Source organism: Poecilia reticulata, chromosome 10 (genome assembly GCF_904066995.2).
Source record: "Poecilia reticulata chromosome 10, P_reticulata-male-v2, whole genome shotgun sequence".
Taxonomy (NCBI): Eukaryota; Metazoa; Chordata; class Actinopteri; order Cyprinodontiformes; family Poeciliidae; genus Poecilia; species Poecilia reticulata.
Genome location: NC_088839.1, coordinates 24,413,827 through 24,433,303, shown reverse-complemented (window position 1 = coordinate 24,433,303; position 19,477 = coordinate 24,413,827). Strand labels below are relative to the sequence as shown.

At 37.3% G+C, this 19,477-nt stretch overlaps 1 long non-coding RNA gene across 1 annotated transcript; it reads left to right on the top strand.

Annotated features, from left to right (window-relative positions):
• The first annotated feature begins 6,586 nt into the window (after positions 1-6,586).
• LOC103471536 (uncharacterized) lies at positions 6,587-12,868 on the top strand. The gene is made up of 3 exons (XR_534671.3): positions 6,587-6,791; positions 11,460-11,591; positions 12,034-12,868. It is a non-coding gene; the product is annotated as an uncharacterized LOC103471536 (long non-coding RNA).
• Positions 12,869-19,477: the final 6,609 nt, after the last annotated feature.

The following is a 19,477-nucleotide window of genomic DNA, read 5'->3' as shown; positions in this document are numbered from 1 at the left end:
CATACGCAGTAACGTGGCCAGAGAAGTAAACCGTCCTATGGCGCAGAGGCAGTTGTATACCGAAGATCTGTTATTTTTATTCAACTTCCTTCTCCAAGTGAGAGCTGCTGGTACATCATTGGATATTTAAAAATATTTCTTAGGAGAAGTTAAGCCAGTAAACGTCTCACAGAATGAGTTTGTTATTCGGAGCTACGAACTGGATTGGAGCTGGACTGGGAGTCCATAATCGCAATCAACCCAAACTGAATCTCAGCTATGAGGTAGAGACCTTCAGGGATAATGGGGATCTGGAGAAATCTGGATTACTTACCTCCCACCGTAACAGCTCCACAATGGGGCTGGTGCACTAAACCAGAAGATTTTACACAGGAGTGCCGTTGTCTGGCGTAGACCTTTTAGGATCACGAAATTTACCAAATGCAGTGAAGTCATCTTCCACACAAACGTAATATAACGAATTCCGGTATGGCAGTATGCCTTTACTCCCACTGCCAGACTTCGGGACAGTGAGGCCCAGAAGCTCACAGCCACACTGTCTGGGTTCACAAAAGTATAGTAAAGTACAGTGACGGACCAAATCGCGGTGTGCCAACAAATGATGCTGTGGAGATAATTCCACCCTCCGGTGAAGGAAATGTAAAAGTTGGAGACCACAAGGACCATCAAGCTACAGCTGAGAGTTACAACGTTGGACGGGGTCAGCAAATATAAAACTATATTTCAAACCTTTCAAACCAGGTCGTTGTATGTCAAGCACAGGCATGTGATGCTCTCCGCAAAGCTTTCATTGCTTCCCGTGAATTCTGTTCACACATTATAGATGCCTTCACCAGAGACGAAGACATAATCCAAGACCTCTTTGAGGAAGAGGAGGAGACCACTCCTCCAAAGAGTGAGTATCCAACAATTCTTTTGTTTTGAGTCTGTCTGTATCTATAACTATAGATTTATATATACCTATAGATGTCTGTCTATTTAAATATAGAGTCTGAAAGATTAGAACTGGCAACTCTAGTTACATGAGCACTTCGTTCATGTGAGGCAGAGACGGGTTACTGTTACAAGAAGGTGGAAGCTAGGAAGCTAGAGCGTTGGAAGCTAATCGTCAGAAGCGCACGAGTGTTCGACTGTATGCTAAAATCGCAGCGCCATCTAGTGGCCTGGCATGACAACTACTGCTGACTCGAAGTGTCTCGGCAGAGTAAACGTTGATCTTTCCACCAATCAAGACGGGAAAAATACTGACAGTTTCCAGGCAGAAGTATGCAAGACGTTGTAAGAGCGTGTTCTTTTACCCTAACCTATGTGTTTTTTGTGTGTGTACTTGTTACGGAGAAACTAAAGGTTTGTTTCCATTAAGTGTCACCCTGGAGATATGGGTAAAAACTCTAAAGTTGGTTTTAAAATCTTTATTTTATCCATCAGGCTCTGTAATTATTAGTTTTTATCTCAAAACATGGCTTCATTTTAAAAGCAGAACACTGATTTTAATGGAAAGCTCGCTGGGCTATCTTGTAATTTATAAGGACTTCTGCTGAAACGGTTCCTCTACCCTTAACTGAATGAGTTGATAAAGACAGATTTTCGTAGAATTGACTTTTAAAAAGCTTCATTGATATGAATTTTTAAACATAACTGAAACCATAACCCCAGGTGTCATTTCATTGCTGACTCATTTTAATAGCATATTTAACTTTTTGTGGTTTTAGACTTTGTGCTACTTTTAAACATCAGGCAATGCCAGTGAAAATATTTGATATTTTACTGTCCGGACCGAAAGCCCCCACACTATTTCAATGATAGGGTTTTTTATATAGTGATCTGGGACCTATGTACAAAGAGTGCACAAAATCCAGGCCCAGATTTGTCAATAATGAGCTACCAGTGGAAATATGCACATTCCCATGGCAACTTTATTGCTGATGTGCTTCTACAGTCAATATTGACAGTATCTGAAGAAGGGGAATCCAAACTGCGGCTCGGGGGCCATTTGTGCCCCTCAGAATGATTCTGTGTGGTCCCTGACAGCACTTCAGTGAGGTACTCATTTTACCAGCCATCACAGGCAATTGACAAGTTGTTGCAAACATTTTGGAAAGAAAACTGACCCACATTCTTTCCTTGTTTCCTAATAAAAATGAATCCCAAAAATTCACAACTTGCTTTCCGTTCAATAAACCAAAAGTGAGTATAAGCTCTTTTTAATCAATTTTCTTCAAACAATGAGACAAATTTGCTTCTACTATTAAAATATTGTATGATTATATGATTAGTTAATCGTTGAGGATCAAAATAATAATAAAAAAAACATCATAAAGTCAGTTTTAATTCAAAAATCAAGTTTTTGTTGCTCAGTCCGTTTTAAACTTTGAACATTACTATTGATGAACATCTTTAAAATTTCAGTTACATGACTGGATAACAAAATATGTGCAAGATGGTGCAGAAAACAACTTCAAAAACAATGAAATGCATCACAAACATGCTTTGATCAAATGAGACCAAAGCAAATTGATTTTCTGTGGCAGAAAACAAACACTGACCATGAACACACCATCCCCACAGTGAAACATGGCGGTGTCAGCATCATGCTGTGGGTATCCTTGCTTTACTAGGAACTGAGAGTCAGTAAGGAGATGAAAAAGTAAGGCTGCTACAGATCTGAGTCCAGCTCGACAGCCAGTAGAAAATCTGTGGAAAGTCTTGAAAATAGCTGTTTCTCCGAGAGGGGTTGACAATATTTTTCACATTTTTATTTATGAAAAAAAAAAAAAAGACGTGCCATTTTCTTATTGCTTCACAATTGCACGTTAGTATATGTTGTTCTGCACAAAATCCCTGAAGAATAAGCAAAATGTTGAGATAGTAATGTGACAAAACGTGAAAACGGCATTGAATTTGCAAAAATACTTTGTGAGAAAAACAAAACCCTTACAGATCAATCTCTGCGTCATTATTCGTACAATAAATTGAAGCTACATGAAGACAGATATAAGATCTCTCATCATATTAGCACTCATAAGCTTCAAAACAGACCCATTCAGTCCTGATTAATTATCATGACACTGCCTCTGCAGAAAAGTGTTTTTGAGGCCGCAGTATAATCAAATGGACTTCTACTTTCTGAGAGTCTTAATTCAAAGGAGGACTTTAAATTATTTTAATGCAGTAATTTTCTCTTCCTTTCATCAAATGAGGCCATTCACAGGACACAACTACATTTTAATTTGCCAGAGAGGGATAATTCACCTCATTGATTCAAATCACACATATTTTGAAATCCATTTTATATTGAACAACGGCTCTTCGCATATTTATGTTCATAGACTGTAGCTGAAAATTGTGACTACCGTTATAATGTTTTTGGGAGGCTGAAGACGCTGGAAGTAGCATAAAAGGAGGAGAAACTTCATCTAATAAATTAAGATTTTACTGCAATACCTGCTGCTCTGTGTGCCAAAAAGTCTGCGATCGGAAGTCTGATCAGAAGCGATCAGCAGATCAGAGAACGATGAATTTGTGAGTTGATTTAGTCATATTACTCTTGCTACCTGAGCCTTTTATGCACTGTTTTTTATTACTATTTCATCAAAATGGCCTTACTCCTGTGTTTAGATTTGCTCTCGATAGTGGCAGACAGTGCAGTAACACCACACTGCAGTGATGAAATAAAGGGCAAACTTTAACTGCGGAAGCCCCAGGCAATGTTTTGAAACTTCTACCTGAAAAACATCCTCAGAATCGGTCAGGAGCCGCTTCACAACCATGAGGCCAAACTAAAACGAACTTTGACTCGATGAACAAGAGGAACTTAACAGAGCACTAAGAACACATTTATTGTGTGCTTGTCTGCAGCGCTGTAAAAGGAATAACTGTCGCCTTACGTATTTTGTTTGTTTTTGCTTTTTTTAAAATCATGTTTAAAGTTTGAGAAATTTGAATGTAAGACAAAAAATAAGCTGATTTAATTTATTGGGCCATGTAAATCTCTGGAAGCTGGAAATCTCACCCAATTTTAATCTAACCTTGAATCAGATAAATAGAGAATTGACAAATAACATGTGAAGTGAAATTTTGTTTACAGACTGGTTGCCGTTTCTTGCTCCAAATACATTTTCTGGCATTTGGTTTTGGTGCAGATCATAGTTTTACAGCCCAAAGAACTCAACACATATAACCTGATTTGTGCAAACTTTGTTCCAATTCAGCAATTAAATCCAAAAAAGCAAATGAAAATAGTAACTTCCCTGATGGTTACCTCATTTCCTGAGGTCGATTATTTTCCAATTTAAAATATTACAGAAACTTGAAGTTTCCCGCTTTGATCACAACTACCTCAATGTTGGGGAAATTTAAACTATATTTTATAAAAAGAAAGGCTGTTACGCAAAATCAACTTTTTTGAGCTTTATATCGTGTTATAATGTCACTCCCGTGTTCCTTCTTAAAGAGACAGAGGCTAATTTCAAGGTGTCAAATTGTAAAGTTTAATTTCTTTTCAGTCACGTTTGATAGAAAACATTTTCATAGCAACTTAAGTTGTCACTTGATTGCACTATAAAATCAATCATTTTTTTGGTATAGCTCATTTCAGCAAGAATGCAGTTCAAAGTGTTTTACATCATAAAAACTAAAATATAAAACCATAAAACAGTCAACAATTGAGGCATAATATTTAACTTCCTTTTTAAAACCATACCTGAAGTGTTGCTTATAAAGAGACGGATGCCAAAGCCAACGTATCAAATTTCTGTGGATAACATAGTCATTTGATTGTGCTATAAAATGGTGATCTGTGCCTGGAAAATACATAATAATGCCTCTTTAAATAACAAATGTCAAATATTTGTTTTTGTGATTTAAACGTATCTCTCTATACATCTGAAGCTAGTTAAAACTTCATCCTTTTTTTAAGAACGTTTCTTATTTAAACTAGATAAAGATGACAACAATCACACATGCACAAATAAATAAAAATACAAGTTCAGTTTCTTTCATCCAGAGAACTTTCTGGACTCTTAGTTTCACCTCTTCTCCTGTTTGCCTCATAGAGGCCAACATGGGAGGCAGAAGTTTTTGAAACTGTTGAAACGACCACACAAACAGAGATCAAGTGGCTGTGAGGGCTTTCAGTTCCCATTTCTTTTTAAATTAACAGACATTATCTGTGATGCAACAGACATAAACTAAATTATCGTTACATGATATGTTATTTGGGCGAGGCTTTGCAGAAAATTAAGCAAATAGAAGCAAGCCAGCATAAAAAAAGTGCCGTGAAGTGAATACAGATAAGTTTCATTAAGCATTTGACATTTCAACAGGCTGGAGGTTTGAAATTGAATTCACGGCCCTGCTGATAACTTTAACACGAGCCTGCATGTTTTTCTCCAAGGCAAAAATGTTAATGCCCAGGCCAACAAAATAATGATGAAAATTTTAGCAAGTATTGAGCAGAGAGGGGAAAAATATATTCATACAAGTGCTATCATTAGCTCCTTTACGCTTTGCTCAGTTTTTCCTCTCGTGGGTACACCTCCAACAAATTACAGAAAATTTATTGGATGTACAGAGGTGGATGTGGCATAGAGATGTCCACTTTCCTGACTGATCTCATTAAGCTTCCTTCTTCCTCCGCCCACGTTTTCCCCGCACACTCCTGCCTCTCGTTCTCAGGGAGGCTGTCCTAATGTATGACCATTGTGTAGAGGTCACTGTTGATGTCCGAGTCATGCAGGGGGAGCTCGTCATGCGGAGCGCCGTGTGCTTCGGGGAGCAATCACCGGCCTCCAGCTTTCCATATCAACATTCTCCGCTGCCCTCAGGCCAACAAGCCAGATTTTTCATGTCAGCTGGCATGCATCTTCAAGCTCGTAAGTAGCTGTTTGACTTTCACAAGTCTCGCATCATTTCAGCGTGCTCACTCCCAAGCAAGGTTGCCATATCCTTGGTCCATAATTATATGCCAGTTATAAGTGTCCACTTGTGCATGCAGATGGGCCGGGCTCCTTAAACATCCAGGTAGCAGGTTGAACCTATCAGCACATATTATTTATTGTCCACTGAGGAGTTAGCTCTCACTTCATCTATCCATCTATCTGAGAGAATTGTATATAAGACAAAGTAGAGAACACTTTAAATAAATATGCTTTTTATGTTGAATGGGGAATAAGACTTTCTTTGAAAGTGATTCAAAATTGAATGTGTTATTTTAAAGGTGGCACATTATGCTTCCTTGGACAGGCTAGGATACATGTAAACATGTTTATTACATTTCTGTCACAAACTCATTCTTAGATAATTAGTCTGGTCTGTTCAGAATGAGTCGTTTTGGGGTCTCTGTCACTTTAAATCCAAATAAGCTGTTGCTGGCTGGCCACGCCCCCAAGTCAACGTTATACTGGCACGTAAAAACAGATGAGCAATTATGAAACCATACAACTTTGAAAATCATGTGTAGAGTTTCCTGCACAACCAACAAGAAAGCAGCAAATGGTTTCTGTAAGAGAAGTCAACAACAAAACGCTCGTCTTTTCCAGCGCATGCAGCGATAAAACATGCTAGAGGTCCCTCTGGGTTGCTAGGTGCTGGGGTTGCTAGGTAACGGCTGGGCTTCGTAGAGGTTGCTAGGTGAGGGACAGCGTCTCCTGATTTGTGGCGTTACATTTCGGAGGTTTCTGATACAGGACATTTTAACTTAACTTATTACCAAAAGACCTTCTGGGTGGATTTTGTAAGTGCTTGTCCTGTTTTTAGAAGCAGTAGAAACCCAAACGGTAGTACAAAAACATGTAAGTACTTTATCTGTAATATGATTTTTTGTAAATGTAATGTCTTTTTTTAAGTAAGGAAGAAGAATAGCTGCTGCAGATGTTAATGGGAATCTCAGTAAATGTAACATAAACATATCTATCTATATCTGGCATCCTAGGTGACTTCATAGCTAACACAGGGTGTAACAATATGATAAATTGCTGCTACATTAATTATAACTGAAAATATGCTCTGATGTAGAGACTGGCAGCCAAGTGCAAGTGTCATGACACGAGTTATTACAGCAGATCGGACCTTGGGTGCATGAGGCAATTTCTAGGCACCGTCAAGATCCAGTCAAACTTCTTCCAGTGGGACCGTCCAGCTCTCTCAGAAGTCAGACAGAATAGTTATTATAAAGTTCACCAGAGTCAGCAGATTCCTGGGGAACTTTGGAGTTCGGTGTTGGCAGCCAGGTTGATACTCAGAGGAGGTGAACCATTACATTGGCTGTCTTTGCTCGCTATAAAAATACAGAGAGTTGTGACCTCTGCTGTTATTTAAATAGAGGAGCGTGGAGCACCACAACTCATAAGGGAAATTGTTAGCAACACAGCTGGCTCATCTGAGATTGGAGACATTTCATTTTCTTTTTTCATGTGAAGGAATTTCACATGATAGGAAAATGCCATACATCTGCAATTACACAGGCGGTGTCGGAAATGTCTGTTGTCAGCAAATGCAAGAAAATCTAAGTGCATATGTACATTTTCTTAGGCAGGCTGTAGTTTTGTGTTACATGTTTTATGTCTGATAGACGTCTAGATGTTAGCTCAACACTTTTGAGTTATGGTGAATAAATCCTGTGTTTAGGATAAAAAGAATCCCATTTTGAATGTTCTGCTTATTGTTTCAGAATGATTAAGTTCCTATAATGTTTTTTAAAGTTATGAACTTGTCGCTTTCCATTAAATCCTGGACCTTTCCACTAAGGACTCAAAGTCCGATTTCTGTTGATTTTTTTTAGCATTAAGAGTAATATTAATCAGTACTTAATTTAAAGGTAATTAAATTCAACAATAGCTAGTGAAAACTAGAGATGCTAATCTTGATTTTTTTTTAGTCTCGATTTGATTCAGAAACGATTTTTGAGTTGGCGCCTCCGCAAAATATGATTTTAACTAACAAATGCAACACTGCAAAACCCACAATCTTAGAATATGTTTGTCTGGTTTCTAGTTCAAATATCTTAGTAAACTTGAATTAAGACAAAACTACCGGTAATTTAAAAGTAACTTATCAGCAAGATAAAGAAGCTTGTTTTAAGTAAATAATTATAATATGGGGAAACTGTTTTGTAATTTATCTGCCTAGGAACAGGCACTTTTTCACCAATATTAAGGAATTATTTACTTAAAACAAGCTTCCATATCTTGCTGAAGAGAAGTTAGTTTTGACTTATTCCGAGTGTAATCAGATATTTGCACTAAAAACGGAACTAAAAATACTTAGATTTTGTGTTTTTGCAGTGAAAAGAAATCCAACAGCTGAACTGTATTTTAGGTTAATTACATTAACTATAGCTGATTTCAGGTGTTTATATTAAGAGACTAAATGCTGGAACTGAATCAAAAGTTGCTTCAATAAAGTATTTGTTTCAAGGTTTGCATAATTATATAGCCAAGGTTTCTGCAGCTTTTACATTTAGCTGAAGCGAGGTTGTTTTTTATCGTAGCCAAATTATTTTTCCTTCACAGATCCCTGGATTTTTTAACATAGTTGTTCAGATTTTTTCACATTTCTTTATAGTAAAGTGGGAAGTGTTTGAAAGCATTTGGAGAAAAGAGATTTTTGTAGGTGACGGTTCAAATGTGAAGTGTTTGTCTGCACTGCACTGTCAACAACCACCCTGCAAAACCACCAAACCTATTGAGGAAATCTTTTAGAACAGAAATATAGGTATTATTGGTGGTACAACAAATGTAACCCAAAGATACAGGACCCCAATTATCTGTTCAGGTGTTGTAAGAATGATGTTTTGTGTAAAAGCAATTATGTCCAGAAGCAAAAAAGCAGCTTGAATATTGAGCAGGGGCAGGTAACATTAATCACAACCACCTCTCGGGTTTTGGGGGTCGTGCTGGCTGTGACGGGGATAAGGAAATATTTTCCCCAAAGTGCAGCTTAGTTTTATAGGAAAAAGGAAGCTCTATAAATTGAAGTGGAGCAGACCGTGCCCTTCATTCAAAAGGTTTCCCCACAGCACATACACCATGTCCGCTGCATCATTCCTACCAGTCTTTATTTAACGCCTAAGGCCGTTTTTTTGTTTTTTGTTTTTTTCTCCCTTCACTAAAACCTCAGCACTTATTATCCAGTGAAGTTTATTTCCAGCTGCGTCACTCCTGATTTGTGTCTGGAGCGACGCGGTTTTGACACACCTGCTGCCCATGTTGGACAGTTTTCACCTTTTTAATTCCTGACAAAAATGATAAAAAATAAAGCTGGATTTATTTGAAATGAGGATTTGTTCTCTGGAAGTAATTAGAAGGTGATGTCCACGAAACTCATAAAAGGCATCGGTATAATGGTGGTAACCATAGAAACCATGTGGCTGGAGTAGTCGTCTGGGAGACGTGCTTTAATAATATATTGGCCAAGAAAAGAGGGCAAATATAATATCTCTCTATAGAAATGACAGTCAATGAATATGACTCCTTTTTAAGGAGCTGGATTCATAAAGGCATACATGCTGATAAAAAAAAATGACTCAGGCAAAACATATTAACTACAATGTAATTTTTTTTAGATGATGATTTAATATATAGTTGAAAACTAAAACATTAACTGAATCATACAGGTGTAGCGAATCAATTTAGAAAATCTGCATATATTGTTTTATAAACATGTTGAAACGTGACCTCCAGCTGGAGGGCAAAAAAAAAAAAAATCCTTTCAGGCGATGACTACCATTGGTTTTACTGTCAAGTTGTCAACAAAACACACTAAATCTTAAATTTAGGCGTGACATATAAAAGAAAAAGTGTTTTCAATTAATTTACAAAACTACAACGGCTATAAAATGAGTCTCGAGGACATTACATTTCATAGGTCAGTAAAAGGTTTTATTTAAAAAGAATAGCAAAGAAGGTCAGTTATGCTAGCTTGACTTTGGCAATCTTAACATGTAGATGTGTTGCAGAATTCGGTGTGTTTCGGTTCAGTAAAAAAAATAAGTTGACCCACACACTAACTCCAACAGATCAGTAGTAGTAATCGCTTAAATTATCTGATTAACCACGGCTGTGTTCAAACAGCCATTTATTAATAATCATAAAATAAACATCAAGCCTGAAAACATAAAACTGTAACCGACTGAATTTCCCGACTGGGAAATTTTTGTCTGTCTTTTTTTCTTGTGTGTTGAATCTTGATAGACTTGAACATAATCTCTGCTCTGCTAGCTAGTGGAGCTAGTACGAGCTCTTTGTCTTTTACCTGCACAAGAATTAAATAAAACATTTAATATTTTACAGTTTTCTTTAATGTTTACAGTTATTTAACTTTTTGGACTTATTTTATTATTTTCTATTTTTCAAGTCTATAAAATGCTTTTCGTAATAATTTTCTTTTACAACCTCTGCTGTATTTAGCCTATTGTAATGGATGCCACACAAAATTAATCCAATTAGTTTGGACACTTTGGACACCCCTGATATGTTTAATGGGATTGATTTACCACAGCGGCTATGGATTGCAAGTAAAAGAATCGTGTTTTTACCCACCATCTGCAAAACAATAACATTCAAAGTGTTCATACAATGCATGGCAAAATAAATAAATAAGTTGGCACCTGAATTTAATTTATTAAACTGCTAAATAAAGGATAGTAAAAGGCAGATTATCTTTCAGCTGACAGCAAGTTGTTTATTCCCAACTGATGTGATGATGAGTAGCTTCTTGTTTCTTAAACGAACAAAAGCATTATGTACTAGAAAGTACATAATATCAGCCCTTTAAGAGTGCCTGGAGAGATAATGCATCACCAAGAATGTGTAAGAATGGCCCAGTCAAAGTCCAGATCTGCATCTAATTGACTTTTTGTGACAGGAATTCATATTTCATGTCCTCAGTTGTTTTTATTGATGTGGAAAGCTGGCAGAAACTTAAACAAGGCTAAAATCTTAAATCCTTCTGTGCATTTGTTTTCATGCGAAAGGAAGCAGTTATTTGGAAAAATAAAGTTCTGGTTTCATAATCAACACATATTGATTAAGACACATTTTTGCAGATGCAATTTTCTGCCGGCATTATGAAAACGACCCATCCGCTGCCTTTTTAACAGAGCTCACTTTGATTTAAATTCGAAAGCAGCTCTATGTCACTTTTTCAAGGCTCAAGAACTGATTGTCATTATACATCTTTGTCCATAGTAACATTCAATCTTCTGCATAACTCTTGGGTGCAGGCACTCAGAGTTGTTACACAATTAGCCTTGAAGTAGTTCAATTTTAGCCTGACACTTTAAGAAGCTCTGAGCCGGGTGAAAAGACACTCCAATTTGTCCAATTCCACACTTCTGTGGATATGAGTAATCATCCAGCTATACTTGCTGATTGGCTCTGAGCAGAAAAGCTGGTACCGAACAGCAGCAGCCTGCAGAAGATATACTTCATATGTGTTTTTTTTTTTTATTCCTGCTCAAGGAAGAAAAAGAAATTGCAGTGAAATCATACGAAGACGCACAAGAACGCCAAGAACAGGAAAAGCTAATACTAAAGCAGAGCATCAACAACTGCTTCCCCGAACTGAGAGGCTTTCTCACATCACTGCTGCAGGTAAACTAACATTTACCTTGAGGATTTGTAATTTTTTGTTTTTTCTTCCTGTAAAACATTTATTTGAGTTTTAAAAACAAATTAACCCTGAAACATTTAATCCATGTGAAGTTTTAAGAGCTTTTCTTTTTGTCACACCTGAGCTCTGCATGCATTCATCATTTGCAGCTACAAGGCTTTTTAAAACAAGGAATGAAACATTTAGATATAAAAAAAAAAGTAAAAAGCTACATTTCTCATTTTGATGTCTAAATATATGTCGTTTTAAGTTATTTGCAGTGAATGTTTACATAAAAAGCTACTAGTGTTCAAGGTTGTAACTTCGGATCACATTTCGTCGAGCTACAGAATTGATTTATAAAACATTGACTTGATCTTAAATGTCTTCATGGCTTCACCATGTTTCTCTAACTTCACCTGTCGTCTCCTTCGTCTCTCTAAGGTCAGCTGACCAGCTGCTCCAGAAGATGAAGCTCAGAGGCGATTAGACTTTTAGTTGCATCCACATGTTATGAAGGTTCATTCCTGTCTCCCTTAAAACCTTTTAAAGACTCCTAACTTTTCCCTGGCATTCAAGAGAGAGTTGTTTGTTGTTTTGTGTGAATTGCTGTTTAGTCAACTGTATGTGTTTAAATTTGCTTTACTATGGAGCCCCCTAGGGGCATGAGGAAAATGTTTCTTTTTTTTCCGTTCCCTCGCAGGAAGCACGGCAATATTTGCTGGTCTATTTTGTATACATGTAACAGGATTTTATTTTAACAATATTATAAATATGAAGTTTGTCAAAATTTGTTTATTCATTCTTTGAATTGAATTTATTTAATTTAGTGAAGAAGTTGTTTCTCCAGACATTTATTGGTGTTTTACGTTCCGGTGCGCTGCTCTTGGCAGTTGGTGGTTACCATAGCAACCGGTAACTGACGGCTCCTCCCCCATTTTTTGTTGCCGTCCGTAGCTGATATGTATTAGGATCAGCTCTGTGCTTTCTGTACAAGTACTATATTTTAACACATATTTTAGACACATTTAAGAATCTACTGTGTTTCATGAGTAAATTTGCTATGTTTTTGAATGTTATCATTATTAATGTTGCCCATTTTAAGCTATGTTTAATTGTGCAAATATTAGCTGCTGCTAACATTGGGAGTTATTGCTTTGCAGTTTGTTTAGGGTCATTTATTGTATTTTATTTAATGTACCAGGGCAGAAGCTGCTGGGCTGGCGTTAACCACCAACTTGATTTTCTCTTTTCTTAGAATAAATTGAACCTGAATGTGTCTGTCGTGAAGTCAACCTATTAGACCCTTCTATGTTCATAGAATATGAACAAAGAATGGTTTACAATTACAAATGTCAATTTCAAATACACATTTAAAGGGCCTCAGTGAAAACATGTTTACATATTCTTAACTCTTTGCTGCAAAAACTGATTGAAAATCGATTTATTCACTGCATGTTTATGACTTTGTCAGGTTGAGATGGAGATGCACATGAAAATGACTCCTTATTAAACATTCAGACTACCAACATGAAAAAAACACAATCAAAACTTATTACCCCATGATATTAACATACATGGAAAAAAAAACTTTAAACCTTATATAAAAGCATAAAGTACGATGGCCACCGTAAGAAAACCTTTCAGGAATCAATTATGTCACATGAACTGATCAGTACATTACTGCGAGGGAACTCAAACGTTTTCCCAGGGAATGCAAAAGAAAAGCTATTTTCCCATGTTCCCACGGGGGCTCCGCACTTTACAAGTAAATTGGATGAGATTTTCTATTTTTCTCTTTTCTCTAATTAGACTAATTGTGATATTAAGAACATAATGACCATTTGTGAGGCATCAATCTGTTTCACAGCAAACTTGTTCAAGATCCGAAACATGAGTTTGTACAAGCTGCATGTTCCCATAAAATTTAACACCTAAAATAGATTTTCCAACAAACTGAGAAGAACATATTAAACAACATCTACTAAGTCTCCTTCCTGCGTTCCAGCTCGGCTGTAAAACATTTAAGATGAAGGATTCCTCCAACCAAAAACACTTTGTTCAGGGTTCTTGACACACCAACACAAGGAGGGAGAAACGGGAAATTGATACAATGCGTTTCATTTTTTATTGTGTCAATGCTGCCCCAGTCGTCATCACAGAGGTCAAAGTGATTGTCATCCAATTTACTGACAACGACAGAGTTGATGTGGCCGCTACACATTTTGTTGTGTTTCCTTATTCTCTATCGCAGCGATGATGCTGTTTAATCGCGACCCCTGACCTCTGTCTCTGCCACATTTTTCATACATGTTGAGATTTTTCAGATTTCTCTTACATTACAACCGCAACAGTTAATGTATTTTACTTATTTATTGAACCTCACCCAATACAGATGGATTTTTTATAGGAGTTTATTAATGTGTATTCTGCTCATTGTAACACTCCACAACCTTTTTTCATTATTATAAAGCTATATATATATATATATATATATATATATATATATATATATATATATATATATATATATATATATATATATATATATATATATATATATATATATATAAACAAAAGATGAGATGATTTTTCTGGCTTCTTTTTTCTGATGTTTTTAGCACAATTAAATGTTTTTTCTCTTACCACCATGTTTTCCTAACTTAACTTTCCAACATGATCTGCAAACAATTTTGATGTTGAATAAGGACGTAAGCCCAAAATAAAGTCATACGTCCATTTTTGCCAAAAGTGATGCTTTTATTTTTGATCAAAATATATATTTATGCTTTAATCTCTTATCAAAATGTATATTTATGCTTTTATTTCTTATTAAAAAAATATTTATTCTTTTATTTATATATTTATTCTTTTATTTCTTATATTGAATATATATATTTATTATATTTATATATTTGTTCTTTTCTTATATATGTCGGATATATATTCTTTTGTTTACATATTTATTTTTTATTTCTTATGTCAGTTTTGGTCCTCCATATGTGTCTAGTTGTAGATATTATCTATCTATCTATCTATCTATCTATCTATCTATCTATCTATCTATCTATCTATCTATCTATCTATCTATCTATCTATCTATCTATCTATCTATCTATCTATCTATCTATCTATCTATCTATCTATCTATCTATCTATCTATCTATCTATCTATCTATCTATCTATCTATCTATCTATCTATCTATCTATCTATCTATCTATCTATCTATCTATCTATCTGACACACACACATATATACACACATATACACACGCACACACACATGTGTGTATATATATATATATATATATATATATATATATATACACAGAGAGAGAGAGAGAGAGAGACATCGTCTCCCGCTGCTCCTCCGCCTCCCTGTGCTCTGTCCGAGGCTCTGCTTCCCTGTGCTAACCCCAGTGCTCCTACTGGGGGACTTTGCCCCCTGCACCGGTACTGCCCACCGGACCCTCCTCCATGGGTCCACCTCTGCCTACTGGATCATTTCAGTGGTGATTTCAGACTGTGGCAGGAAGCCGGAGCGCCCCGGAGAGAAACCTGCAAACAGGAAACCTGTCAAATCTTTTTACCTTTTGTCCTCTGGTGTCTGATCATGTCTTCTCATAAATGTAAATCAAACTGTTGTTGGACATGTCTTCACTGCAGTCGCTGTCTGCAGTGAAGACATGCTCGTTGTCTGCCTTCACGGTTCGTTCTCCTTTCATTACATAACAGTAGAAGTCTGTCAGCTTTGGATCCGCACAGATGATGGAGGACAGGTGGTACGTCTCCATCCCACATTCTGCAGGCACATCTATGGTCTGAGTGGCTTTTGTTTGGTACTTCCTGGTCAACCTATGCAGAAAAAATACCAGGACCTTGTTATCGGTCAGGCAGTGTTTTTTCTGCCAAGGTGACCCGCAGCCTGAACAACGGCGTTTGCACGCCAAATCCAACCAGTATTCAAGCAGTATAGATATACTGGTTGAAAATAATACCGGTGGAAGGGCAATCATGGCGCCGTTGTTCAGGAGCCTGAGGGAAGTGGCTCCACAGTTAGAGCAGGAGTCGTTGTCATACAACTCTCTATCTGTGTCACCGCCAAACGAATCCAGCCAGACCAGCACAGACTCCAGCAAACTTTTGATGTCATAGTCCTTTCCCACGCCCGATAGCAGCTTCTTCTCCCTCAGCTCCATCAGAACTGGGGAAAGGTCTTTCTGACAAAAATGCTTGCCGGGCTGACGGACAGCTGAGAGGATGAGACTCCCACAGCAGGGGATGGACGATGCCTCCAGAAAAACCCTTTCCTTAGCGAGACACCGCTTGGTGACGCTCAGGTTTAGGATGCTCTGGAAGGCAGCGTTCACCCAGCTGTTCTGGAGCTCATCTGAGAACTTGAAGTTCTCCTCCGCTTGTCCTGGTCCTGCAGATGTCTTCCCTACATCTAGCAGATCTGAGCCAACGCTATCTTCTGAGTTAACTTCAGGAGAACAGGAAACCTCAACAGCAACGGAAATCTTTACATTTAGAGGTGGTTTTCTGGATAAATGAGCAACTCTGTTTTCATCTGAAATACAAAGTTCCCCGTCTGGGGAACTTTATGTTTCAAAGGACCCTGAGAAAGTGGCCTTCAGAGGACTCTCCTGCAAGGATGGGACCAGCGAAACCAAAGCTTTGGCTGTCACTTCAGCCACAAATCTTCCCCAGCCGGGTTAGATTTTTCTGCGACTGCAGTCTCACCCTCACGCTCACGCTGTACCATCATCTCCGAACAAACCTCCCCAGCCGGGTCAGTTTGTCCAGAGACAGTATCATCATCCTCTGTACTGTCTCGTACAGAGGACGAGATGGAGTCCGAGGTCCCAACATCCAACGCCTTTCCAGAACAAACCTCCCCAGCCGGGTTGGTTTGTTCTTTGGAACTGGATGGAAATCCTTTCCAAAACAGATCGTCCTCTTCATCCTGATCGTTTTCTTGATTGGAATCCTTCCCTGGAAAAAAACGATCACACACTTTCTTCATCCCGGTGGTCACGGCATATCCAATGCCCCAACCAACCGGGAATATCAGGGGAACAAGCGCCGTCGCAAAACTAAACATTGTTGCTCTACACAAATCTGAAGCTCCAAGAAATGTCTGGATCCTGACTGATGCTTAGAGATTCCAGCATTCAAGCATTAAAACTTCTTTGATCTACTGTGATACATAAGGCGTTTTCGCACTGCAAGGAACAGAACGGAACGGTTCCAGCCCTGTTGTGTTTGCATATACACTGAGGGCGCCATTGAAGCGGTACCTGACATCATTATTTTTGAAACTAAACAATGGTTTCGATATAGCGGCCGACTGTACTCGTTCATCAGCGAGTAAGCGGAGGAAAAAAAACCTCATCATTAGACCAGGTGATTCTACTACATTGAGACGAATCCACTGCTAATTAAAACTAATAATAAAAATATTGAAAAGAGCACTCTTTACAAAATAAAATACAGTTTAGTGAGAGCCAGCTGTCAACGGAAAATCAACGTCTGACTCCTTAACAACCAGCGGCCAAACAGTTACTGGTTCTAAGCAGAACCGCTTGGCTGGCCCGATTGGAACCACAGCTCTTGTGGTTCCAAGGGGCCGGGTGGAACCGGTCGCAAGTTGTAAAGCAAACCGTTCCGTTCCGTACCGTTCCCTGCAGTGCGAAAACGCCTATAATGTCATCTATGACCTCATCAGTGAACTCACTGGACTTCTGGCACAAGTCTTGCTTCTGATTGTTGCTATGGAAATGATCAGCTCAGCTCTGGATGACTCAAGCTGACATAAATATTTAAATAAAACGTTATACTTTTTATTTATTTAACATGAAGAGAATAATAGATTTGTATATAATTTAATTTTTGCTTTTGTGGTTTTCCATACCTGCTGTGGTATAAATGTTCTGAAGCCTTTTCTCCACTATTATTTTTAATTACAATTAATTTATTAGGATTATTAATGTATTAATAATAGTACAGTGCTAGGAACAGTCTGTGACTTATTATATTTATTTTTATAAATTTTTGCAGACAATTTAATGCTGTGACTATTTTACCAAACATAAGAAACAAAAGCAGAAGAGCGATCCAGACCTGCACTTATAATTTTATTGAGGTCCAGAACCCAGAAGTTCTTGGCTTGCGTCACTCAGGAGCTTTGGGGATAAAATGGCTTCATAGTTGTATTTCAAAGAAAGATTTCAAGAACAACTCAGGCAAGAGTTTGGGTCAGACTGTGCTATTCCGGATGTAGACGTGTGCAGGAATCTCCACGATGTCAGTAACACAGAGTAGCATGCCTTAGTAGGCGTGTGCGTGCGTGTGCATGTGTGTGTGTGCAAATCAAAAATAAAAAGTAAAATGCTTGCTACCTTTCTGTGCACAATGTGCATTATCATTTGTGATAATAATTTTATTTATTTATTTATTTTTTCTTTTTTGTCATAGTACCCCCAAGAATTTAAAACTACTTTCACCACTGAGTAAAAGTGTACCTGCTGAAAGCTGCGTTTCTACTGCTGTGACTGTCAAGAAGTGCCAAAGGAAAAAGTGAGTCATCTTCATACATTAGTGTAAACTGTAGGGGTAGCTATTAAGATTCAGATTTCAGATAGGAAAGTTTATATAATGTTAATATTTCTGTATCTCACCAATGCCTCCATGTGCTATAATCCTTAGGGAATTGATTAATGTCTGCGTCTCCTCATGGTGACCTCAACAAAGAGTTTTTTATTTAAAATTTTGTGGTAGGATCTATTGGGGCAACTAATCCTGAATGTTGTTTTCATCCTGTACATATAAAGCCAAATACTTAAAACTTAATACTTACTTAATACTTACCCTGCCAAACATTACATAACCTTAGAGTTATTATTTGTTTATTATTTGGCCATATGTATTTTGACTTTATTTTCTAAAATTATTGTCGTTTTGTTGTATTGCTTTAAGAGATTTTAGATATTTATAGACTCACTTTAAGTTTCAAATGTGATTGCTGGTCATTTTGTCCTTTTCACTATTTGGAATAATATATATATATATATATATATATATATATATATATATATATATATATATATATATATATATATATATATATATATATATATATATATATATGTATATATATATATATATATATATATATATATATATATATATATATATATATATCTTGTTGTTGCGCAACACCTCCCCCCCCTTCTCCCTCTCTCTACTTCCTCTTCTCAGAGGAGGGAGATGTGCAGCCAGCTCTCCATCTAACGGGTAATTTGAGTTTTCTAAATCTGATGGGATTTTACCCTGTTCAGAACTGAGTAAACTCTGTTTAAGCTGGCGTCGAGAAAGACTAGCCTGGTTTCTAACGACCTCCATCCAGATGTCCCACCCTTTTTCACCCTGTGAATTAGCCAGATTGAGCAGCCAGCAACCAGCTAGCTTCACAGAGCACACCTGTTAACGGTCGCTCTTTCTCTTTTTTACAACGTGCACTTGTTACTGAACCAGGTTGGTTTTAGTGACTCGGGCGAGTCCCAAGGGTGTTGTTTTAGTTTTGGCTAAAAGCAACCTATAAAACATTTCTACTTTTTCCTCCCAGAATCAAACTTCATAGCTATTTCACAACCATCAAAGAACTTTAAGGTGACTCATTAATTGAATGTCCACAACATCTTTTAGATTTTCTTAAATGCTAATTATTTTATTAGTAAGGCAATTTTGCAAGGGTCAGTACAGCTTAATTCAGTAGCAGAAATAATCAAATAAGTAAAATCAATAATCTAGCCTATCTTTCCCTAATGCTGACACTGAGAACTAAAAAAGGGAAACTTTGAGAGAGACGGACAGAGTCTGGCATTT